Genomic DNA, 25690 nt, shown 5'->3' on the forward strand with positions numbered 1-25690 from the left:
TATTATAGTCCTTTTTCTTACTTTGTCAGATCCTACTTTTTTATTTATCTGGAGCAAAGTACTTAGTTTTCCTGCCTGGTGTAGCGTGACGGCTGTGCACCTAGGTATGCTATTTGGAGTACTCTAATAGAAACCACACTTCAGCAACATATTATCAAAGACTACAGAGAAGTATCCGCTGTAACAAAAGCGGTAAACGGGCACTCCTTATATAGACACTGCAAATGTTGCTTGCTTCCTATTTCAGCATTTTATAGATGAACACTCTTACATTTCTTTCCCATGATTATGCATTAGTTAAAAATGTGGTAGTAATTATGGATTTTCACTCTTTGTCGCATGTTGCTGATTCAGCTGATATCTGTCTTGGCCAGGAGACTTTTGCAAACAAGACTTTTAATCTCATATTTTTCTGGGTTAAAAAAGTTATTATGGAGATGTGACAAGTATTTGGAGCAAAGTTCAAACTTTAAACCACACTTCAGAGAGTTACAGCTTTATATATCTAGCAATTAAACACATGTACAGGAAGCTTGATATTATTGTGCTGGTGACGATGTTCAAGTCATATCCTGAATGCTACCAGATCTAAGAGCAAGAGCATTTTTTTAACATATGATCTAATGTTGATTTTGAGAAAAATAATCCACTTTAAACTCTTTTTTTGTGGTTAAAACGATACATCGTTGGATAAAATGAAAACAATATATAATAAAATATTCAAAAATCTTTCCTGTGGTAAATCCAGGTTGTACTTGATTGTGTGATGGCAAATGTAAATGATCTATCACCGTGACCTTTTTAGCTTTGTTAAACACTGACCAAGATAATATATTTTATATACTTTATCATATAAAGGAAGAATAAGAACAGGAAATGAGGAAATGAGGAAAATGAAGAGAGAAGAGGTGATGAAGAGGGACTCAAAGGTGGGGGAGGCTTAAGAGACGTCAAGCACAATGTCACATAGAACTGTAATGATGCAGCAGTCTGTTGCAGGAAAGCAACATGTCACTCACTGTTCAGCCTCAGACTCTCTCTCACACTCTCTCTCTCGTACACTAGATAAAGACACATGCACTCACCAAAAAAACAAATGTATGGTTTCCACGGCATTAGGGAAGTCATCAGCTTTATCTTGTCACTATCTTAACTATAATGTCACCATGGTAACCACATTCCAGTGCTCTTACCAGCACAAAGTAAAGCTTGTGAGTACATTGGTAACACCTCTCCTACTTCACCAACACCATCCATAATTCAACCACCTGCCTCTTGTTCAATGTTGCTAGAGCAACGGATTCCTTTGTAGGTGTAGTGGAGCATATACTCATCATTTTGAGACCACAGTCTTAAATATTTCTGACATCAACTGTTTTTGATGTCAGGGGCTGAAGGCTAATGAGCTGTGAGGATTTCACACATTGTGCCTACTTCCGTATCAGTGATGACAAACCTTTTCCTCAAGTAGATGATAAAGAGCTAATTAGAGACTTTTATATTGTTATCCTGGGTTTTGTTTGTTAGGCAAAATGAGCATAGCTTAAAAAGTTTTAAAAATGAATCAACAGATATCACAGAAGTTGATTCTATTCATCTGGACGTAGTATTTTCACTTTGTCCAGAAGTACAGAATCAACTTTCTGGGATGTGCTTACTTGGATGATTGAGCAAGCATCAAGATGTTCAACAAGTAAAACTGATCAGCAATCAAAGTTAACAGTAAAATCTACTGGTCTTTTTAGTGAAGCACTACAGTTTAAAGGTAAATGCTTTAACACTGAAAGTAGCTGAATTCTTGTCAGAAAGTTCTAATGCAGTATGAATTCAGCAAAATAAACCAATAGGTTAGCAATAAATTTGTCTGAAATTCCATTTTGAATAGTCTTCAGAAGATTAATCATGTCCTAATCATGTTGGAAATATGTGAATGATTTTATATAAATGATGTGTTATGTGGGCGACCAAGAGAGGTTGTTGCTGTAGCATGTCTGACATGAAAAGGACTTTATGTCAGCAGATCTGCATGTCCATGCATGCAAAGTGCTGCACTGATGCTGTTATCATACCTTCTAGACGTCATCCCCTCAGAGACTTAAAAACAGCTTGCGGCCAGTCAGACCTTGAGTGCGTTTCCTGCACAGTAAACTTACCGCCTCAACCTGCAGTATAAAAAAGGTCAGGTTGCAAAAAGTGTGATGCTTGCTCAACCTCTTCCTGAGACAGAAAGCTGTACTGAGAGATTTTCCGACAGTAGGCATCAGGTTTTTTGTTTTTTTTTTTGGGGGGGGGGGGGGGGGGGGGGTGTTGCAACTGCACTCAACTGTGCTAAGACTTCTTCTGACAAATCTAAAATACCCTTCTGAAATAATCCGTTGAGGTGGAGCTTGTTTCGATTACATTGCTATCAGTATATGTATGTTTTGTGCTGTGTTAATCAAATTAAAACTATTTGGGAAATTTAAAAGGCAAATTTCTCTTTGACGGCCAAGCTAACAATATATATATTGTGTGAAACATGACAAGAATGCACTTCCAATTTCATATAAGCTAAACTGCAAAACATTTATTTTTCTTCTATTAGCAGTATGAGCAACAGGACCACTTACGAACTTTAGCAGTATCTTTGTTTTGTTTTCTCTTATTGACCTTGAATCTTGTGATAATTTTAGATATCTTGATTCATATCACACTGCTGTGATATACAGAAGAAAATAATGCATTCATTTTGTCTTATCTTTTCTGGCTACATGCCACACTCCTGCAATGTGACAAACGTGATTTCTGCTGCTTCTTACTGCATCTTGGTTTGCTATGGACTAACGGCTGCACAGAGAAGATTAAATGATAAGTTTTAACATGGGGTGGGGGTAGGGGTATAGGAACGCTCTTTTTGTCTGTTTTTCTCGTGGTTTAAGACCACTATCTGGCTTCCTGTCCTGACTCCTTTGTTGTTTTTGGTTTTTTTATGCGCATGTGTATGTGTTTGTGTTCTGTTGTGGAAAAAAAACTGAGCATCAAAACTGTTTTATTAAAAGAAAGTTAAAACTTTTGCAAAGGGATAAGTATTGCATGGACAGTCTTTGCACAAGCGTTAACCAAAAACAAAAAAAACACAGATTGTGTGGACAATCTGTGTCTATTAAGCAGTCAGGAGTTTAAATCCTCATGTGTCATGTAAGCATCAGTCTGATAATGAGGTGCATCATGGCATTAAACACAGCTTACAGTTAGTTGTTTTCCCATCAACGCACACTCATCCTACTCGATTTTTACCAGTGATTGGGTTGCATGATGTCAAACCATACACAATGACCACCTGATCAGAATTAGCCAGTGGTGTGTCCTGTAGATCTAGGCGAATGGATTTCAGATATAGCTACTATGCAATCATGTGGTTTACCATCTGCTTCTGTGGGGAGTAGTGTCAAATGTCAAGGTTAAAACACCTACTGTGTTAAACCCAGCATGGTGTAGCGCAGTGCATCTTTTAAGTAGCTAATACCAGACTGTGCTACTGGAAATGTCAAGTTAGTTGTTTTTTGCAGAAGGATCAGAGATACAGAATGTGGTAGAGTGGTCCACAATGAATGATTTGTCAGTTTTTGAGGTTTTGGAATGGATTGATTCCCAGTAATCCTTTTCAGAGACAGTGACTTACTGTTGGACGTGATCATATGTCTCAGATAGGTGACTGTGGCGGGGCTATGGGGGAGGTTGGCACACCTGAGTGGAATCAGCACATACCCACATAGCAAAATTGGTATGGCCCGGATCTTGCCCACACAATGTGCTTACACATGGCCCACATACCGCAAAGAATGGCGGCCCTTTGGTGGACAGACCTGGTTTGCCAGAGGTGGCCCACACATGGGCCAGCACAAAGCCAGTTGTATACACACTGGTGGTCCTGTGCTGGTCCATGTGTGGATTACCTCTGGCAAACCTGAGCTGGGCCACCAAAGGGCCGTCATTCTTTGCGGTATGTGGGCCATCTGTAAGTGGTGTGGAGCCACGGGCCAGTTGTAGACACACTGCAGGCCCTGTGCTGGCCCAGAACAGTTTCAGCTCTGGCCCCAGATGTCAGCCTAATGTGTACCTTAATCAAGGCATGTAATAACAACATGTGCCAGAACATGCAAAACAGTGCAAAAGTAACATGACAAAACTCTGTTCAGACAGTGAATGGACTGATTATAGTGCTTTTCGAGTTTCCCGGATTACTCAAAGTGCTCTATACAACATACCACACTCACCCAATCACACACTTTCTTTTAACTGAGTGCTTCCTAACTACATTGATACACATTCACACTCTTGACATGCAAACTGGAGGAACCAGGGATCAAACCACTAACCTTCTGATCAGTAGGTGACCTGCTCTACCGCCTCAGCTATTGCCACCCACTGGCAAAGATGACTAAACTGTTACTAGGTTTTGGATAAAGTGTACACTCACAAACCTGTCAAACCTGCATTTGAAACATTGGCTACCATAGCAGTATAGTATTGCAACATGGGATTTGGGTCTTCTAACTAAAATAGGAACATAAATAGTGCCATCATTGCCAGACCTTGCAACTTCTGACACCAGTCAGTCAGAAGTGCCAGCTTGGTGCCAGTTCTGGGCCAGACCTGTTTTCTATGGGCCTGGGCCACACATCCATGCTCTATTGTCAAGCTCATGTCAGTCTGCGTCTCTTTGTTTCTTGTTTTATTGTGACAGTCTTGCGTTCCATGTTCAGTGCATTTCAGTTTTGTTTCCTCACTCTCATTAGTTCATGTTCAGCTGTGTTCCCTCCTGTGGTTTGTTCCCTCATGTGTATTTATGTCTGCGTCTCCCTCTGTCCTGGGTCGCGATCTTCCTCATACCCAGCTGTGTTGGTTTAGTTTCCTGTATTCTCCAGTTCAGTTTTGTTGCTTCAACATTCCAGCAATAAAGCTCTGTTTTTGTGTTAAGTCCTGCCTGCCAAGTCTGCTTTTTGGGTCCAATCCTGCCTGCCTCACACACAGTCCATGACATTAACTGCTTCTAGTGATGCTTACATGGTCTTAACTCAGACTTACCAGTCACCACCAATGAAAGAGCGCCTTTCATTTCCCCCCATATCATATTTACTATTTGCCCATAAGTGCTACGCAATATCACACAATTCTGGAGAGTCAGGGGCCAACTGGCATAGCTCCAACTGGGTATACAGAGAACTTTTTTTCAGCAGGTGAACAGTTCTTACAACACAATCATATGCTGTTAGATGCTTCCCAAACACCCCATTACAGTGCTTTACCCCTGGAATGTCAGTTTCTTCCCATTGTTTGTACTGTTGTACTGGTTTTAACCGTAGCAACATATCTTGACAATCATCTTGTTCAGTTTTTGTTCTGTAAAAATAGTTTTGTTCATCAGTGAGAATTACACTTATGTATTTTCCAGTATACACTGCCTGTTTGTACTCTCTCAGTTTCCTGTTTCTCTCTGTACTTTCTCAAACTGTTCATTAACCCGGGTACCGGTTTAGCTCACTGGGATGAACGATATGCTGCAGGGCTTTGTCGCATGTCTTCCCCTTTCTCTCTCTCCCTCTGCTTTAATGTTCACTGCTCTGTGCAAAAAAAGCCAAAAATAAAATATTAAAAAAATATATTTAAAAAAACTGTTCATCAACCCCCCTTAAACACACGTGGTGTTACATGAGGTCAGCTTGTTACTGTGTAGTCTGATGAATGTGTGTGTGTTGTTGTACAAGCCTCACCAGTTCATCACAAACAGGAAACGCAGCAATCTGTTGGAGTCTCTACTCATACGCTTACAGCAGCAGATCAGCATGATATTTAACCATCTGCAACATTTTGCTCACTGTGTTATTATCAAGTCATCTTTCCCTGACACACTGACAATTGTGTTGTAAATTGAAGTTAACACATAGACTCTCAACCCAACAAGTTGACTGGTCAATATGGCGACAACAGGAATGTTTGTTTAAAAGATCCACATTCAATTTCTTTGCATTGTAAATCTTTTGTATATTGTTTAGTCACTGGAATATCTTCCGTTCCTACAGTTTTAATAAAAAGTTTTGGTTTTTGATTCCAGTCTGCTTGTCTGATCACTGATTCTATAGCATCACATATTTCCAAAAGTCAACCTGTTCTCCTGCACCCCAGAGCAGAAATTGTATCAAGTTTTTATAAGTAGTAGGCTTAGCATTTGATAACAGGTGTGTCTGTCAGGCATTTTTTAGCCGCAATCTGAGATATGGCCATGTTTATAAGTGTAAGCTGGTCTTCATTTCATCTTCATTGCACACAATAATTGTGTGTGTCATTAATCTGGGTTTCATTGCGCAAATGTCTGTCTTGTTTTTATTACATCTGTGTCTCTTGTTTTACTTTTTTACCTTTTGTTGCAGTGTCTTATCACCCCTCCCCTTCTCACACGAGTAAGCAGCCTCAGTTTCCTACTTTTCAGGACAATCCTTAGCCCAGTGACATGTGGCTCTCCACTGAAAACAGCTCTGTCTCTGTCTAACCTTATCCTCCTTCCCTGGCCTCTCACTTGTTCTGCAGTAGTCTGTGTTTGGCACTTGTACATTTTAAGCTCTGTCATTTGGACTTTTTCTTCAGTCTTGGCTTTCTTGTTATTATTTTTCTTGCCATTTTATTCTCCATGTATGGCAAATTCTTCCACCTCAGACATTCTTGCTATCCCATTGTACACATATGCTTACACTTAGTCTTGTACTTGTACAGGTTTAAACACAAAGCAATCCCACAGATGTACTTCCCAGTTTGTGATTTGGGGGCATCTCTCCATCCAAGAGACAGTTTTAATAATGTACAGCTGTCTCATCCTCTTGTTGAATACAGGGCCATGCCACGCCGAGAATGCATCTAAGGAAACGCATTTGGAAAACTTCGAGCTTGCTCAGGTCGTGTTTGAGCATTGTCCACGTCTCTGCGCTGTAAAGTAGAATGGGCAGGATCAGGGTTCGGTAAAGGCGGATCTTTGTCGCCAATGAGATGTTGTTCTTCTTCCAGACGCACCAGCGCAGGGAGGCGAATGCTGCCGCCGCCTGCCCAATTCTGGAGCGTATCTCCGCTGATGATGCCACTTTCTTCTCCTCGACGAGGGACCCCAGATATTGAAATTGTTGGACTTGTTTGATCTGCACACCATCAAGGTGGACGATCGTTGGTGAGCCGTCGGTGGTCAGGACTTTGGTCTTCTCGGCGTTAACCTTGAGGCCGTACAGTTTGGAGTGCCGGGCGATGTCATAGAGGATGTGAGTTGCCTCGGTGTCGTCTTCGGCAAAAATGGCGCTATCATCAGCGAACATTAGATCAGTGATAAATCGATCGGTCGAGGCTTGGACTCCGCGGCGGCCCTCGAATGCTTTGCGCATTATCGCATCGATGACGATGTTGAACAACAGCGGTGACACCACATCGCCCTGCCGGACCCCTGTCATGATGGGGAATTCTTCGGACACTTGGTCATGAATACGTACCTGGCTGGTCGAGCCATCGTAGGTTCGTTCCTCCATGAGTCGACGTAGGGTGAAGATCTGGTCGCTGCAGCCTCGTCCGGGTCGGAACCCGGCCTGTTCTTCCCGGCTGGTCATCTCACGGTGCTTTTGAAGGCGTGATTGAATTATTTTCATAAGGACCTTGCCGATGATGGACAGTAAGCTGATGCCCCGGTAGTTTTTACATTCTCGGTTGTCGCCTGTCTTTAGGATAGGAATGACAGCCGCCTTCTTCCAATTTCTGTGTACTCACTACCTAATTTATAGCCAAAGTATTCACTCACTGTCTCTGTACTGTTTTGCTAGCTTAGCTTAGCTCGTAGCCGACTCGTTAGCACCATGGCTACTTCACCTGTCCCTCCTGCACTTTCTTGCTCATTGTGTCAGATGTTTAGTTACTCCTCGGCCTCCTTTAGCAGTAATGATATCTGTAACAAATGTAGCATATTTGCAGCTCTGGAGACCAGGATTACTGAATTGGAGACTTGACTTCGCACCCTTCATTCACCCGTAGCTAGCCAGGCCCCTGTAGCTGGTGCAGCCGAAGATAGCGTAGGCTCCGCTAGCTGTTCCCCGGCAGACCCCAAGCAGCTGTGGAAAGAGGGCGGCTGGGTGACCGTGAGGAGGAAGCATAGTCCTAAACAGAAGCCCCAGGTACACCACCAACCTGTGCATGTGTCTAACCGTTTTTCCCCACTCGGCGACACACCCGCCGGGGCTCAAACTCTGGTAATTGGTGATTCTGTTCTCAGACATGTGAAGCTAGAGACACTGGCAACCATAGTCAATTGTCTTCCAGGGGCCAGAGCAGGCGACATTGATGGAAATTTAAAACTGCTGGCTAAGGGTAAACGTAAATTCAGTAAACTCATAATTCACGTCGGCATCAATGACACCCGGTTACGCCAATCGGAGGTCACTAAAATCAATATTGAATTGTGTGTAACTTTGCCAAAACAATGTCAGACTCTGTAGTTTTTTCTGGTCCCCTCCCCAATCAGACCAGGAGTGACATGTTTAGCCACATGTTCTCCTTAAATTGCTGGCTGTCTGAGTGGTGTCCCAGAAACGATGTGGGCTTCATAGATAATTGGCAAACCTTCTGGAGGAAACCTGGTCTTGTTAGGAGAGACGGCATCCATCCCAATTTGGATGGAGCAGCTCTCATTTCTAAAAATATGGACAAATTTATTAAACCCCCCAAAATATGACTATCCAGAGTTGGGACCAGGAAGCAGAGTCGCAGTCTTACACGCCTCTCTGCAGCTTCTCTCCTCCTGCTACCCCCCCAAAAACCCATCTCCATAGAGACTGTGTCAGCTCCCAAACAGACAAAAAACAAACTAAAAACCAGCAATAAACAACTTAAACATAAACAATCACAAAGAAAGAACAATACAATATCCACATCAGAACCAAAGAGTAAAACAGTGAAATGTGGATTATTAAATATTAGGTCTCTCTCCTCCAAGTCTCTGTTAGTACACGACTTAATAATTGATCAACAAATCGATTTACTCTGCCTTACAGAAACCTGGTTGCAGCCGGATGATTATGTTAGTTTAAATGAACCCACACCCCCGAGTCATTCTAACTACCAGAAATCTCGAAGCACAGGCCGAGGGGGCGGTGTGGCAGCAATTTTTCACACCAGCCTATTTCACACCAGGGTCGCAGATGCCAACAGACTTAATAAACTGATCCGTAAGGCCAGCAATGTTGTGGGGATGGAGCTGGACTCCCTCAAGGTGGTGTCGGAGAGGCGGATGCTGTCCAAGATAAAGACAATGTTGGATAACACCTCCCACCCACTCCATGACATGTTGGTCAGTCACAGGAGCTCGTTCAGTGAGAGACTGAGATTACCGAAAAGCACCACTGAACGACACAGGAAATCATTCCTGCCTGTGGCCATCTCCCTGTACAACGCATCCACTTAACACACTGTTTGCTGCTACAACTACATTAAGACCTGCAGTGTGAACGTAGCCTTTGTACCATTGATGTTAAGTTAGACTCTTTTTCTCCAATTGTTTTTTCTGAGTTAACTTCAATAATTACTTCCTCCAAACCATCAACGTGTCTTTTAGACCCCATTCCTACAAAACTGCTCAAAGAAGTCCTGCCATTAATTAATTCTTCGATCTTAAATATGATCAAACTATCTTTAATAATCGGCTATGTACCACAGGCCTTCAAGGTGGCTGTAGTTAAACCTTTACTCAAACAGCCATCTCTAGACCCAGCAGTCTTAGCTCCAACCTTCCTTTCATATCAAAAATCCTTGAAAGAGTAGTTGTCAAACAGCTAACTGATCATCTGCAGAGGAATGGCTTATTTGAAGAGTTTCAGTCAGGTTTCAGAGCTCATCACAGCACAGAAACAGCTTTAGTGAAGGTTACAAATGATCTTCTTATGGCCTCTGACAGTGGACTCATCTCTGTGCTTGTCCTGCTAGACCTCAGTGCAGCGTTCGATACTGTTGACCATAATATCCTATTAGAGCGATTAGAACATGCTGTAGGTATTACAGGTACTGTGCTGCAGTGGTTTGTATCATATCTAATAGACTCCAATTTGTACATCTAAATGGAGAGTCCTCTTCACACACTGAGGTTAATTATAGAGTTCCACAGGGTTCAGTGCTAGGACCAATTCTGTTTACATTATACATGCTTCCCCTAGGCAGCATCATTAGAAGACATAGCATAAATTTTCACTGCTATGCAGATGATACCCACCTCTATATATCTATGAAGCCAGATAACACACACCAATTAGTTAAACTACAGGAATGTCTTAAAGACATAAAGACCTGGATGGCCGCTAACTTTCTGCTTCTTAATTCAGATAAAACTGAGGTTATTGTACTCGGCCCTGAAAATCTTAGAAATATGGTATCTAACCAGATTCTTACTCTGGATGGCATTACCTTGGCCTCCAGTAATGCTGTGAGGAACCTTGGAGTCATTTTTGACCAGGATATGTCCTTCAACGCACATATTAAACAAATATGTAAGACTGCTTTCTTCCATTTGCGCAACATCTCTAAAGTTAGAAATATCCTGTCTCAGAGTGACGCTGAAAAACTAGTTCATGCATTTATTACTTCCAGGCTGGACTACTGTAATTCATTATTATCAGGATGTCCAAAAAACTCGATGAAAAGCCTTCAGCTAATCCAAAATGCTGCAGCAAGAGTCCTGACAGGGACTAGAAAGAGAGAGCATATTTCTCCTGTTTTGGCTTCCCTTCATTGGCTTCCTGTTAAATCCAGAATTGAATTCAAAATCCTGCTCCTCACATACAAGGTCTTAAATAATCAGGCCCCATCTTATCTTAATGACCTTGTAGTACCATATCACCCTATTAGAGCACTTTGCTCTCGCTCTGCAGGCCTACTTGTTGTTCCTAGAGTATTTAAAAGTAAAATGGGAGGGAGAGCCTTCAGTTTTCAGGCCCCTCTTCTGTGGAACCAGCTTCCAGTTTGGATTCGGGAGACAGACACTATCCCTACTTTCAAGATTAGGCTTAAAACTTTCCTTTTTGCTAAAGCATATAGTTAGGGCTGGACCAGGTGACCCTGAATCCTCCCTTAGTTATGCTCCAATAGACGTAGGCTGCCGGGGATTCCCATGATGCATTGAGTTTTTCCTTTCCAGTTACCTTTCTCACTGACTATGTATTAACCCTTTAGAGCCGATCGGAGCGGGAACGCTCTGTTATGCGTAACTATTTTTAAATCCCAGTAGCACTGCAACCACGTAAGCTAGCGCAAAAATTTTTTTTGCATATGAAACCGGAGGAGTTGTACTTACATCTTATGCCATCAGCTTGTCCTAGGTCACGGTTTCCTTCCACATAAAGCTTTGCAAAAACTGCATAAAAAGTGCTTGCAGGAACAAAAACATAATATTCCAGAAACAGGCTTTACCGATCCGATCAGCTGTTCATAACACTTCCTACGTTGGAATAGACGTCAGCGCGAACTTTTGCATTTCCGCCATTACCTGCCCGAAACCGGAAGTGACGTCATTTTCGCGGAAATGTAGTCTTTTTTGTGATCAGGGCCTCAGGGCCTATACTGCTCTTTTTAAAAGTTGTCTTTGACTTTATGACTTTCTGTGTCGTTTCTGGGAAGCTTAGGACTCATATTGCACTGCTGGAAATAGTTTATTTTGATGCATATGCTGCTTTTTTGCAAATTTGCAGTATAATATTTATTTTTGTTTTTCCTGCAGTGTATAAAAATTGGTGTATTTCAAAAATAAAACTATGAAGACACTCAAAATAAATTTCCTGTGGTGGGAAACTATTTTGTGCAACTTTTTTGTATTTACAGTTTTGAGGGATAAGCCTCTTAAATTTCTCTAACTACAAATATATGTTAAAAAATCAAAAACGATTTTCAATTTTTTTGTAGTTTATTGCACTTTTTTGCAATTTATGTAATTACTATGCACTTAATGAATACATATTATTAAAATCTGGGCTATAATGGTTGTATTGATGTATAGCAACTTGAAATGCTCCCAAAAATGGCTCCACAGCATGTAGAAATATAATATAAGCTCTGGCGGACTTGGTTCTATGGTAGGTCTTAAAGGGTTAATAGACCTCTCTGCATTGAATCATATCTGTTATTAACCTCTGTCTCTCTTCCACAGCATGTCTTTTATCCTGTCTTTCTTCTCTCACCCCAACCGGTCACAGCAGATGGCCGCCGGACGTTTCTTCCTGTTAAAAGGGAGTTTTTCCTTCCCACTGTCGCCAAAGTGCTTGCTCATAGGGTGTCATATGATTGTTGGGTTTGTCTCTGTATCTATGAAGAGCCTTGAGGCAACCTTTGTTGTGATTTGGTGCTATATAAATAAAATTGAATTGAATTGAATAAATTATACTGGAATTGGGCAATAAAGTCCTTGCTGTCCTCTTTGGGTCTGGCAGATGTTTGTAACTTCTCTCTTGTCATTTTCAGGCCACAGTCATTGAACCAAAGTTATATTTCTATCCGGGCCCATGACTTCAACCATGGGCATTATGGTTGTCATCATTACATTTTTTTCCTGATTTGGTGATATAGGGAGAGAGAGATCATGCAATGCACCACTTTCTGGTGTGAGCTGGGCAACTTTGTTGATGATGACACTCAATTGATATCTTTTTTTGTGCCTTGCCTATGCACAGTTTTTCTTTCTTTGCATTTTAATTCATTCATCTTTAACTTGTATTCACTTTCTCATTTTCCAGTGATTTTGAGCGAAGACCCTCTTTTGGGAATTCATGTTCATTTATGGACTTAAATAATAACTGCAAAATTTCCCTAAACATGGGTTTTTACTGATTATAGAAATAACTGTTGTAACACAGTAATTATGTAGCTTTTATCGCAAGAATATATATTGTTGCAGACCTGCCTGTCTACCACAACAACAGTGTGCTAGACACTGTGCAACAAACAATTTCACTGATAGCTATCAGTGATCATTGATAGATGTCAATACTGAGCATTACTGATTAAGACTAAGATTGTGGCTACTCCTCTTCTAATGAGGTTTATGTTCCCTCCTGAGATTTACACAAAGTTCTAGAGGCACACTCAGAGCTACCTTTTGCACCTGTAGAGTATATTGAGTAAAGTATCCTATTGCTAACTTTGGCATCAGCCAAAAGGGTCAGTGAGGTACTGCCTGCTATTTTCCCAATCAGATGGTTGGTGGTTTGATCCCTGGCAACTCCAGCCTGCATGCCAAAAATCTTTGGGCAAGATAGTAACCCCAAGTTGATCTCTGATACATCCATTGGAGTATGATTTGTGTGAGTGCTAGATAGAACACACCTACATATAGAAAAAGTATTTGTATGAATGAGAGTTGTAAGTGGTTTGAGTGCTCAGGTAGAGTAGAAAAGCACTATGTAAGAACCAGTCCATTCCATTTATTAGCTTTTCTCTACTTGCCATTTGCAGATGAGAGCCAGAACCACTTTAATTCACTATGCCTTATCGATACATTAAGCAATTATCTAGACAGGACTGAGGGGTTTAGGAAAAGCAACCAAATCTTTGTAGCTTTAACTCCTTCTTTAAAGGTAAGTCTATGTCTCGCCAGGGGTTGTCCGACTGGGTGGTAGAGGTCCAGTTTTCCAACACGGTGGACCACAGCCTTTTGTGCAGCTGTGTGCACATTCCATCAGATGAATGACTGCCTCATGGGACCTTTTTAGGAATGTTTATGTAGAGGACACCTGTCAGCAAGTCCTTGAAGTGACTGGTCATGCCAGAGGTTGCTTACCATAGTGGGATACTGAACTCACTTTTCAAAGAACCCCGGTTACGCAAGTAAGCAAACATTTTCTTTGTGCAAAGTAAAATTAAGAAAACATCTGAGTTCATTTTTATTTTCTCTACAGGATTGTTTGGATGACAGTCGTCGCATCCCCCCATCTCCAGTTGTCCATGTTCGAGGACTTTGCGATGCTGTGGTGGAAGGGGACCTAGTGGAGGCACTTGACAAGTTTGGCAACATCTGGTAGTCCTGGTTTAACTCTAAATACTGTTGAGGCCATTTAAAAAATATTAACACACTTTCATTTAGCTTGGAATTGCATTGCACATTGACTTTGGTATCATGGACTTTTTTTAGTGCACACCTTGCAATGTACAGGCATGACATGATTTTGAGCTTGTGCTAGAAAGCTTGTTTAGCAAGCTGCAACCCTAAACTGTATGAAACAAATGCCTTCTTCCTAGTGTTAAATGACTAGAAAGACCCATTAAAAATTGGAAACATCCCTGACTAAAACTGACGTGCAAAGTTATCACTGTCAAATGGTGGGATATATTAGGTACCAAATAAACAGTAAATTCCTAAAGTTCATGACAAAAAAATGGTCAAACATCTGAGCAACTTTGACAAGTGGAAGGAGGCAGCCAGTGAATCAGTTTCTTTATATTTACCTGGGAATGAGTGAAGTAGGATATACTAGCTAATGCACTGTTATTAACCTTGGGTCTTGACATTTGGGCAGTTTTTCTTTTGGCAAGAAACAAACATCAAAATGTTGCTGTAGACTATGTGCACTAGGGGTGGGTTTTTATAATCGATTCATCGATTAAAATCGATTCTGGCTTGGATAACGTAAAATCGATTCATTAAAATCCTGAATCGATTTTTTAATATAAATTTATTTTGCCCGAAATGCCAGAATCTCTGGTGACATCTCACAAAATTTCAAGAACCACCAAACAGCTAAGACAGTAAATGAGAGCAGGTACACGGATTCTGCACAAAGACAAAACCCGCAGATCAGAATCAGTGAGATGTCGCCTTTCTCACGCTCGGGGCTGAAAGCCGACAGCTCGCTGATTCTGATCTGTCGGCGGTCCGCGCTTTGTGTTCACGCCCTTTATGCGCCGATTCTAAAGCTGTTAGTTTGATGTCTCTCCAAACAATATTGACCGAACCAGCAGCAAAAGAAGATCCAAACTACGCTTCACATAAACATCGTCATGAATTCACTCTGACTTTTCCTGTTTTGCTTCCACCGCGATGCACAGCTCTCTCTCTCTCTCTCTCTCCCTCTCTCTCTCCCTCCCTCTCTCTGTCTCTCTCTGTCTGTCTGTTTTCTTCATTATTCGCTTGCTTGTTACGCACAAGTCTACTGTTGTTTACAGCGCTGTCGGCCGCTGTTTTTTTCCCTTTTACTTACTTCCGAAAAGAAAACCTAATTTCTGCTGTTCAATACTGAACAAATTTAAACTTTTTAAAATTATTCAAAATGCAAAACGCCGTGTCTCTAATAAAACCGCTGTAACTTCAGAGGTAATGTTCATATGTTGATTAATGGTTTTCTTTCGTTTTTGATGTACTGCAGAATATTTTTATAAAATCCCAGGCCAGGAAAATCACCTTCATGTTTTTCTGTGTTTTATCTTCAGCTACTTTGACACAAAGGCATCTGCTGTGATGCTCACACCTGTGATAAAGTCTTGCGTGTGTCAGCTTCCTTTTTATTGATACAAAAATATGTAAATGTACTGATCTGAATTATAATATTTCTGACTGTCAAAATTTCCCAGATTTAAATCGAATCGAATCGTGGATCGAATCGATTCGGGACCTTGTGAATCGGAATTGAATCGATTCTAGAAATCAGTGACGATACCCAGCCCTAATGTGCACACATACAATTGGGATGTGTAGCAATGACACCCTGTGGCGGGGAAGTTAATTACAGTCACATGCCTGGCTGCTCTTTCATCTACAGGTGCGCAGCACCAAATGTGACTAGGGATTCCAATGCTTACTATGCACTGAACATTTCCTCATTGCATCATGTATATGTAACATGCAGCGTCCGCATGTTACTTTGCTTCTAAGATGACCACAAGGGGGCAGTATATAGCAGTGTGCAACACGCTTTGAACAAAGTCACTTTAACTGGAACTGAACAAAAGCTGAATTTGCGTGCAATGGTATTTGCCTGCAAATAGAGCTTGCATCGTTGTCTGTATATGTCATCATCATCATTCATTTGATCAACAATAAAGTCACCGAGGTATTTCACCTTTTTATGAACCCCAATATTATTTTGGGACAGTTAAACACAGAGAAATCTAGCTGTTTATCCTGCTTGGTTCTACATATCAAAATAGCACTTTTAATAGCATTGTACTTTATATCATAATGCAGACCATATTCAGTACAGATATTAAGCTCATGTAATCCAGCACTACTGGGACTAAAAACAACCAGGCCATCTGCATACATAAGATGATTTATCCATGTTTTACCTAATATACGCCCAGTGTTACAGGCTCTCAGCTACATGGAGAAATCATCAACATATAAATTAATTAAAATTGGAGACAAAATCCCACCCTGTCTGACACCATTGGGTAAACTGGACTGGGTTGTTTACCCAGTCCAGTTTATTATCTGTGCTTAGTCCAAGGTATTTATAGTCCTCCAAAATGCGTACCCCCAGTCCACAGCGATAAGGTGAAAAAAAGCTTTCTCAACCCACATGTTTGAGAGAAAACAATTTGAAACACACTAACACGCTACTAATAAGTAAAAGACAAAAAACTAAGAACAAAAGTTTAAAGAATAGAGGGAAAAAAGGTAATAACTGAAACAGGCTGCCTTCCAGTTGGCACATGTGCATGAGATTTTGTGATTTACCTTAATCACAGATAATAACGACAGAAATTACAGTATAGAATAAGTGTTCTTGATTGGATCTATATTCACTGATGTGACTGATCGCACAGTCACATCAGTTCATACCTGCTTTTGCAGCAATGGCGAAACATGCAAGGTTACAAAAGTTGATAGCTGCGTGACCCGCTGAAATGATTTCAAAGTGCAGCTTGTGCCAGTAGTCATCATTTTCGACTTGGATTTCATTAACTCTTCTGGCACACTATGGTAATTTCTTGTGAAGCACTTGTTGTTTATGTTGAAAGATGCTATAGAAATAAAAATGTGCATACTTTTACTTTACTTGCTCACCTTCTCTAACCTTCACATTTGTCTCCGCTATCGGCAGTTATGTAATGATGATGCCTTTCAAGCGTCAGGCTCTGGTGGAATTTGACAGCGTGGAGAGTGCTGAGCGCTGCGTGTCATTCGGAACCCGTGACGCTGTCTACGTCGCTGAGCAGCAGGCTTTTTTTAACTTCTCTACCAGCCAGAGAATCACCAGACCCACCAACACAGACGACCCCTCCAGTGGAAACAAAGTCCTCCTGTTGTCCATACAGAACCCTGTGTATCCCATTTCCACTGTAAGTCCTTTACCCCACCTAAGACTCTTGCCATATCTTCAACTTGTGTTAGAAAAGAAACTTTTTGCTATCTGAGCTAAAACTCTTTAACCAGGTCTCTTTTTACCCTTCAAGGACGCCTGCTCCTGTGTTAATAATGATTACAGTCATTGTACATTACTTAAAATGTTTGCCTCAGGAATACAGATACAGAGATACAAGCTTACATTGTCAGACATCTATTATTAACAAACCCTCTGTGCCTTTGCTCTGTGTATACATTCTTTATCTGTGTATACATCCTCAACAATATCTTTGTAATTTAGATTAGTGCTAATGTCTCACTGCTTATTTGTAAAATAATGTAAGCTTTTAACTTTTAGTCAAAATTAGCTCATAAATGTAAAGGTTTTAAGCGTTAAAGCCCATTTTCCATTTCTGTTTTCTTAAGTCCATTTTCTTGGTGACCAGTAGGTACGTTGCAGTTTTTACAGTGTGGTCTCTGTCTTTCTCTCAGGATGTGTTGTACACTGTGTGCAACCCAGTTGGTAACGTCCTACGTATTGTCATCTTCAAACGCAACGGCATCCAGGCCATGGTTGAATATCCTGACTGTGTGTGTGTGTGTATGTGTGTGTGTGCGCACACAATTGCATGTGTGCTTGGGGTATATCACAGATTAGCAGAGAAATGCCAACATGCGTTTTCATTTTTCTAAGCTCCAGTTCAGAGCTTAATAGACTCGTTTGGATACAAAATAATGAACACAGGATGGTAGAAGAGGATTATAGCTAACTGGATGTGTTTTGTTGATGCCAGATCAAAGTTCACTTCATTAAACCTGACAGTGCATCATCCTGAGGGCTGTGGTAGTCTTGTTTTTCTCTGCTGATCCTGATGAGTCAACCTTAACAAGCTTGTTAACATTTGAGTCAGTAAAGGATGCTCAGAAGGCCAAACTGGCTCTGAATGGAGCTGACATCTATGCTGGCTGCTGCACACTCAAGATTGAATACGCTCGGGTAAACACATGCACATACACTCACACAGTCATGCCCATGCACATGAACACACATCTAAAAAGAGGTGCTGTGCTCTGTTGCCCCTTGCAGCCCAACAGACTGAACGTCATCTGCAACAACAACACCAGCTGGGATTACACCAAACCCTTCCTCCTGCACCGAGGTAGCGTTCCCTCTTTTAATCTCTGATCAATGAAAGCACTTTAAGCATATTCTTTAAAGTTTACTTCGAGGCAGTCCGAAAGTCTTTTTCCATGGCCACTCAGAACTCCTCCCACACCTGAGTTTTTGCTTCAGCCACTGCCCGAGCCACTTCACGCTTGGACTGTCAGTACATATCAGCTACCTCTGAAGCCACACAGGCTAACCAAGCCTGATAGGACTCCTTCTTAGCCTTGTGGCTCCCTTCACCTCTGGTGTCCACCATTTGGTTTGGGGGTTAACCAACGACAGGCACCAACCACCTTGCGGCTGCAGCTCAGTGCAGCGGCTTCGGCAATGGAAGTGCTGAACATGGTCCATTCGGACTCAATGTCCGCAGTCTCTCTCGGAATGCTGGTGAAGCTCTGCCGGAGGTGTGCGTTGTAAATCTCACAGACTGGGGCCTCTGCCAGACATTCCCAGCACACCCTCACTATACGTTTAGGTGCACCAGGTCTGTCCAGCGTTCTCCCCCGCCACCTCATCCAACTCACCACCTGGTGCTGAATTTGATTAGGTTGAGGAGTTTAAGTATCTCGGGGTCTTGTTCATAAGTGAGTTGGGAGAAGAGAGCGGGAGATCGACAGACAGATTGGTGCTGCGGCTGCAGGGATGCGGACAGTGTACCGTTCCATCATGGAGAAGAGAGAGCTGAGTGTAAAAGCAAAGCTCTCAATTGACTGCTTGATCTACGTCCCTACCCTCACCTATGGTCACAAGCTGTAGGTAGTAGAGATGGCACGATACCACTTTTTTATGTCCGATACCGATATCATAAATTTGAATATCTGCCGATACCGATATGAATCCGATATAGTGTTTTTTAATCAACAAAACTGTTTTTTTAAATATCTTGCTGCATTTTGTATAAGTTCATACTCAAGTTTAAAACAACAACTACACTAAAGCTATTCTGTTATACCTGTATGCAAAAAAAAATATTTCATAGTTCAGCAATACTGATCAATCTAATAAACTTAAACCTACACCATCCTCCCTATTCTGGTATTTTAAAGAGTACTTAGCATAAATATTAAGCAACCTAACTAATAGGGTTCCAACTCCCAGCAACAACAAAAATAAATAAATAAAAAATAGGGAACCACCCCTCACGCTCCACCTCATGATGCTTAATCGACGTAATCAACCTTAATTTGATGCAGTGTGAAAAAAAATGCACAGAAATCAATTATTTTTCAAGAAATATTAAATAGATTCAACATCTTTCTTCAACAAAATTGCAGACTGCACAGATGGTACCTTCCCAAAGGAAAAAGTGCTATAGCTTACTAGGGTATATTAGACTTAATAGTTACTATATACAGTAATTGACTTCTATTCATTTTACATCAAATTAAAACTTTGGGTGTCAGATAATTATTTATTAAAAGCTCGACATTTTAAATGAGAATAAGAAAGAAAAGTATGTCTTTGTGCCCCTTTTCCCTGTTAATGCCCTATCGGCCCCCCTGGCTAAACTTTGCTAGATCCGCCCCTGCACAGTTACCAGCGTCAGCTACGTAGAAAAAGATCCTCGAGTAGAAAGTAATATTAAATACATTCTAACAACAGCTGATCAAGCTTAAACGTGCTGCTGTTGTTCAGCTGCTGGTTTCCTCTTTCTGGTGCAAAGTGGACCAAAAGCAAACTAGAGACACGACTCGCAACAGAAAAGCCGATCAGCTGATCGTTAAGCAGTTTCATGATTGAAGTAGCAGCAAGAAGAGGCAGTCGCTCCATATATCGTTTGTTAAGCTTAACGCAGGAATGCTTTACAAACATTCAGAGATGGACTTACACACTTGCTTTACTTCTCTCGGGGATAACTTTGTCGGAGATGAAATGCCGGGTTGCTAGCGAAGCTCCACATGCTATCCAGACCACCGACAGGTCCCGCATGCCACAGCCGCTCTATCACGTGATGCATACTGCTCCGACGTGCTAACGTTCTGAGGCGAGTTACGGCGTGTTGCAAGTTTTGTGAGGTGCTTTCGTGATATTTAATGGATCGGATTACATTTTTTATTTTTCTCCGATATCCGATCCAGTAATTTAGGTCAGTATCGGACCGATACCGATACGTAATATCGGATCGGTCCATCTCTAGTAGGTAGTGACCGAAAGAACAAGATCGCGGATACAAGCGGCAGAAATGGGCTTCCTCAGAAGGGTGGCTGGCCTTTCCCTTAGAGATAGGTTCAGAAGTTCTGCCAGAGGGGCTCAGAGTAGAGCCGCTGTTCCTTACATTGAAAGGAGCCAGCTGAGGTGGTTCGGGCATCTGACAAGGATGCCTCCTAGGCGCCTTCTGTGCGAGGTTTTCCGGGCATGTCCCACTGGGAGGAGGCCCCAGGGCAGACCCAGGACATGCTGGAGAGATTATATCTCTCGGCTGGCCTGGGAGTTCCACCGGACAAGCTGGAGGAAGTGGCTGTGGAGAGGGACGTCTGGGCTTCTCTGCTTAGGCTGCTGTCCCCACGATCCGGCCCGGATAAGCGGAAGAAGATGGATGGTTCACGTCAAGTAAAATTAATATGTTGACATTTTACTTATTCCTTCTAGTGAACATTATTATCTTCTTTTTACACAGCAGGAATGTGTCTTATAAAGCACAATACATTTTGTTTGCAATCTGAGTAAATATAAACAGAGTAAATTTACTCCAGTTCAGTTGGAAAACCTCAGGAGGAGCTTGGAAATGTCAATGTACTAAGATGACATTAAAAGGACAAAAGACTGATAAGGTGTGTCCCAATTAAAGGGCTGCATCCTCAAAGAACCCAGCCTATGTAAACCGTGAAGGCTGGGTCATTTGAGGATTTGGTGTATGCGATTTTTTTGGTTTCTTAAGTATCTGAGGATGAGAGCGCACAAGACCATGAAAACGTGACTGTTAATTTTAAGATTAGCTAGTAAGTAGCAGCTAATGTTCATGGGACTAGTGTCATCTTACTTTGCAAATATAATATGCATAAAGATAAAATTCTTGTATTAATAAATTAGATTTAAAATTCTCATTAGTGAAATTTAGCTCAGTTTTAAATACTGAACTTCAGCAAGGATTCAAGTTGCATTTATTTCTATTTCTATATCACTTCATATCTTCATCTCAAAGACAAGTGTATAAGGCTGTTTTGGACATGAGACAAATATTGTTCTTTTACTATATTGGCACTACTGCGTTTGTCTGAAGGCTTACTTATATTGGTAAAAAGAAAAGTCAAAATGAAGAGTAGACTGATATACTAAATATTCCTTTATTGGGTGAGGAAATCATGCCATATCTTAACCGTTTTAAGTCATATAGAATAGATGTGATGTAATGCTGTAATGCAAACACAGCAGTACTATTAGTACTAAAATACCCCATGTTTCAAATAACTAAAGAAAAGAAATATTGACATCTATTTTCAGCTACATTCTGGTGCTTATAGGTTTCTGAATATAAAACTTTTCACTGCTTTTCATCATTTTTACTTGGAGGTACATACGTTGTGCTTTAGATTCAGAGAGAGAAAAAAATCAGGGGAAACGGCTGGATACACAAAATGGTGACAGACTCAAGTGGTATGAACCACTACAAAAATAACATAAGAGCAGTAGTTTCTCCACATTTACTTTTTGTCTTATTAGGGGTATTAAATAAGTTGAGATCCCATTTGGCACACTAGCACACTGAGTCTATTTGGCTCAACAGCACCAAGAAGAGGCAGCAAAATAACCAAGTTACCATTAACATTAGTGCAATGAATCCTGAATCCTGCTTGTACCGGGACTTAAGTAATATTTAGGACTGAAAACCAGGCAGCATTCACTAATTTCGTTCCTTTAAATTCAGATAAAACTGAAGGTATATTGTACTTGGCCTTACAAGTATGTTATCTAACTAGTATGCTATCTAACCTCTAGATGGCGTTACCCTGTCCTCCAGTAACACTCTGATGAATCTTGAAAATTGTTTTTGACCAGAGGATATGTTCTTCAGTGTGCATATTAAACAAAAATGTAGGACAGTTTTCTTTCATTTGTACAATATCTCTAAAATTAGAAACATCCTTTCTCAGAGTGACACTGAAAAACTAGTTCATGTATTTATTACTTCTAGGCTGGACTACTCTAATTCATTATTATCCAACTGCGCTTAAGACTCTCTGAAAAGCCTTCAGTGGATCCAAAATGCTGCAGCAAGAGTACTGACAGGTGCCAGAAAGAGATAACATATTCTTTCTCTCATACTTCCTTCTCTTCACTGGCTCCCTCTTTGAACTGCAATCAAACTTAAAATCCTTGTCCTCACATACAAGTTCTTGAATAACCTGGCCCTATCTTATCTTAAAGACCTAATAGTACTGTATCACCCCATTTGAGCACTTTGTTTGTTTGTTACAGAGCGGGGGAAGGGGAGACAACGTCATGCCATATTGGGAGAGCATCCATCTAACGGAGGTGGTACTGTCTGTCTTCATCCCTCCCTGTCTAGCTGCCAATATGTTATCTCTTCCACTTGTTCCACTGCAATTACTGTGAGTCCACTGTACCACATAATATCCCCTGAGTATCTGTGCGTATCTTTGCAGGTACACACTGGCCCCTCTTGCCTCTACCTGCTAAAAGCCAGAACTGGAGGTACAGCGAGGAGGTGCAGGAGAGGATCTCTTACCCGCTACTCCAGAAGACCTCCCCACATTCTCTTCCTCTTTCCTTGGCAAAAGCATTACTAGCTCTGTCACCATGGTGAGCGGTCTCCATCCTGTTAAGATGAACTGCAGCCGTATTTTCAACCTCTTCTGTCTCTACGGCAATGTCGAGAAGGTGTGTAAGGATCCTCTCTGACTTTTAGAGGTCATGTTGATATGAAAATACATATATTGTACAATAGTTCCTATAATTTTCTTTTAATAAATCTTAATCATAACTTATGTTCTAGGTATGTATGATTTAGTTTATTTTTACAGTGCTCAAAAAAAGAAAACATCAGATCTCAATGGAAAAAAATAATTCTGGATAGCTATACTAAAACAAAAGGATGCCACATCATTGGATGGAAATGAAAATTAGCAGCTTACAGAATGAAAATGTGAAAAAAGATGCAGCACACTAGTCCATTTTGTAGCAACTCAAAATGGCACTCAGTAGTTTGTATGACCCCCATGTGCTTGTATACATGCCTGACAATGTTGGAGCATTCTCCTAAAGAGACAATGGATGTTGTCCTGGGGAATCTCCTCCCACGTTTGGACCAGGACATCATTGAGCTTCTGAACAGTCTGAGGTGCAACCTGGGACGTGTCAAATGGACCAAAACATAATGCCACAGAGGTGTCCTTTAGGAACTCCCTGTTTACTCTGGCCATATGAGAGCAGGCATTGTTTTGAACCAAGACCAACCTACGACCCATACTCCAGTGTAGGGTCCAACAATGGGTGAAGGATTTAATTTCAATACCTATGGATAGTCAGGGTGCCTTTGCCTAGACTGTAGAGATCAAATGCAAGTTGGGTTCCTCAGTGCCAGGCAGTGAACACAGGGCCAGTTCGAACTTAATAAAAAAAGAAAAAACAAACAAGCCAAATCTCATGGACCATCATCAATCTGTATTAACTTCTCATGTATGCCTTAGCCATGCATGTATTAATTCATTCATTCATTAAAGAGGTGTTCCCCCAGATGGTGTACTGAGAAATAAGGTATGCATTCAAATTTTTTTTACAGCCACAGATTAGCTGTCTACGAAGTTCATTTACTGTATTGGTGGCACTTTATAAAAATGTCCCACTATTAAGCATTAGTACGGTATTAGAAAGTCCTTAAGTCATCATGTACATATTTCTTTACACCTCCTCAGTATGTCATTTATAAATGTACATATGTTTATCCATCTGTTACTGTTACACCATGTACTACTGTCACTGCTATACTCACTGCTCACTATGTACAGCTATCACTGCAACAGCATCATTGCTGTTTATAATCACAATCATATTTATTATCATTATCATAATAATATCTGCATTCATAAATGGTTTGCTAAGGAGGAATGGTGCTCTGTAATTGTATGAATTAGTAAGGCAGTTAAAATGGAAATACTTTAAAAAAAAAAAAAAAGAGCAACTGACCTGCCATTTAAAGAAAAGCGAGTAGCTTCTATCTTAAAAGGTCTTTTGCAGAGTTGGCAAAAGTACAGACATTCTGTACTATGCAAATACTACTGTTAAAAACTACTCGAGTAAAAGTTGAAGTACTGATTTCTTACACGTCTTCAACAACACTAATTAGCCTGCAGTTTGTAGCTATCCACTTCACTGTGCTTCTCCTTCAAGCTGCATCCACTGTTTGTTTGGGTGGGTGATTTGGGCATCAATAGCATGTAATTTCAAGCCTGCGCTAATCAACATCTCATCTCTCCTGTGACCCATGGCTTTTTATATTCAGAGCAAGTGAATATATTTTAGTTTCAATATTAATGATTTAAAAAATTGCAGTAGAGAGAGTAGGGGCAGGGTTAAGGGGATGGTGACACTCATGCAAAATAAATAAATACTGCAGTTATCGGCAGCTACCATGCTGCAAAATGGTAGCTCTTCAGCTAAAGAAAATATCTTCTGTGTTTGCAGGTGAAGTTCATGAAAAGCATTCCAGGCACAGCATTGGTAGAGATGGGTGATGAGTATGCTGTGGACCGAGCTGTGACTCACCTAAATGGTATCAAAGTATTTGGCAAGAAATTCAACGTCTGGTAAGCACTAAATATGCATGCTTCAGACTTGAAGACACTTGGGGTTTGTGGTAGGGAGTCTGATGTAGTCTATCCGGTCGTTAAGTGATGACGTGACGAATCCTACTTCCGGGCCTAAAGTAGTCTGCGTTTAATATGGCTTTTGTGTTGTTAACATGTTTAATGTTTTGTATTTTCTTCTATTTAATCTCAAAAAACTCCTAAAACAGTCAGTGATCCCTGTTGACCTCCCTCGGCTTTTATTACCGCTAATCATTTATTTAAGCTCAGTTTTTAAAACCTTACGATGTAACTACAGCCCAGCCCATGCAGCAGTATATGAATGACTAACCTCGTATTGTGGATGGATTATCTCAGTTGTTCTCCTGGCTGAAGTTTGGTCCTTTTACAGCATCCTGCCATGCGTTTACATTTGTTCCTGACCACCGAGAACACTCA

At 41.0% G+C, this 25690-nt stretch overlaps 1 pseudogene across 1 annotated transcript in view; it reads left to right on the forward strand.

Annotated features, from left to right (window-relative positions):
* Positions 1–25690, forward strand: part of LOC309708441 (heterogeneous nuclear ribonucleoprotein L-like) — a 44801-nt pseudogene that overhangs the window by 12702 nt on the left and 6409 nt on the right. Inside the window, exons 2-9 of the transcript XR_014280897.1 lie at positions 13938–14056; positions 17079–17316; positions 17813–17898; positions 18221–18317; positions 18408–18480; positions 22905–22964; positions 23093–23327; positions 25131–25252. The product of XR_014280897.1 is annotated as a heterogeneous nuclear ribonucleoprotein L-like (transcript). The remainder of the gene's footprint in view (positions 1–13937; positions 14057–17078; positions 17317–17812; positions 17899–18220; positions 18318–18407; positions 18481–22904; positions 22965–23092; positions 23328–25130; positions 25253–25690) is intronic.

The sequence above is a fragment of the Aulonocara stuartgranti genome (genome assembly GCF_965226115.1).
Source record: "Aulonocara stuartgranti genome assembly, chromosome: 6".
In the NCBI taxonomy this organism is placed as follows: Eukaryota; Metazoa; Chordata; class Actinopteri; order Cichliformes; family Cichlidae; genus Aulonocara; species Aulonocara stuartgranti.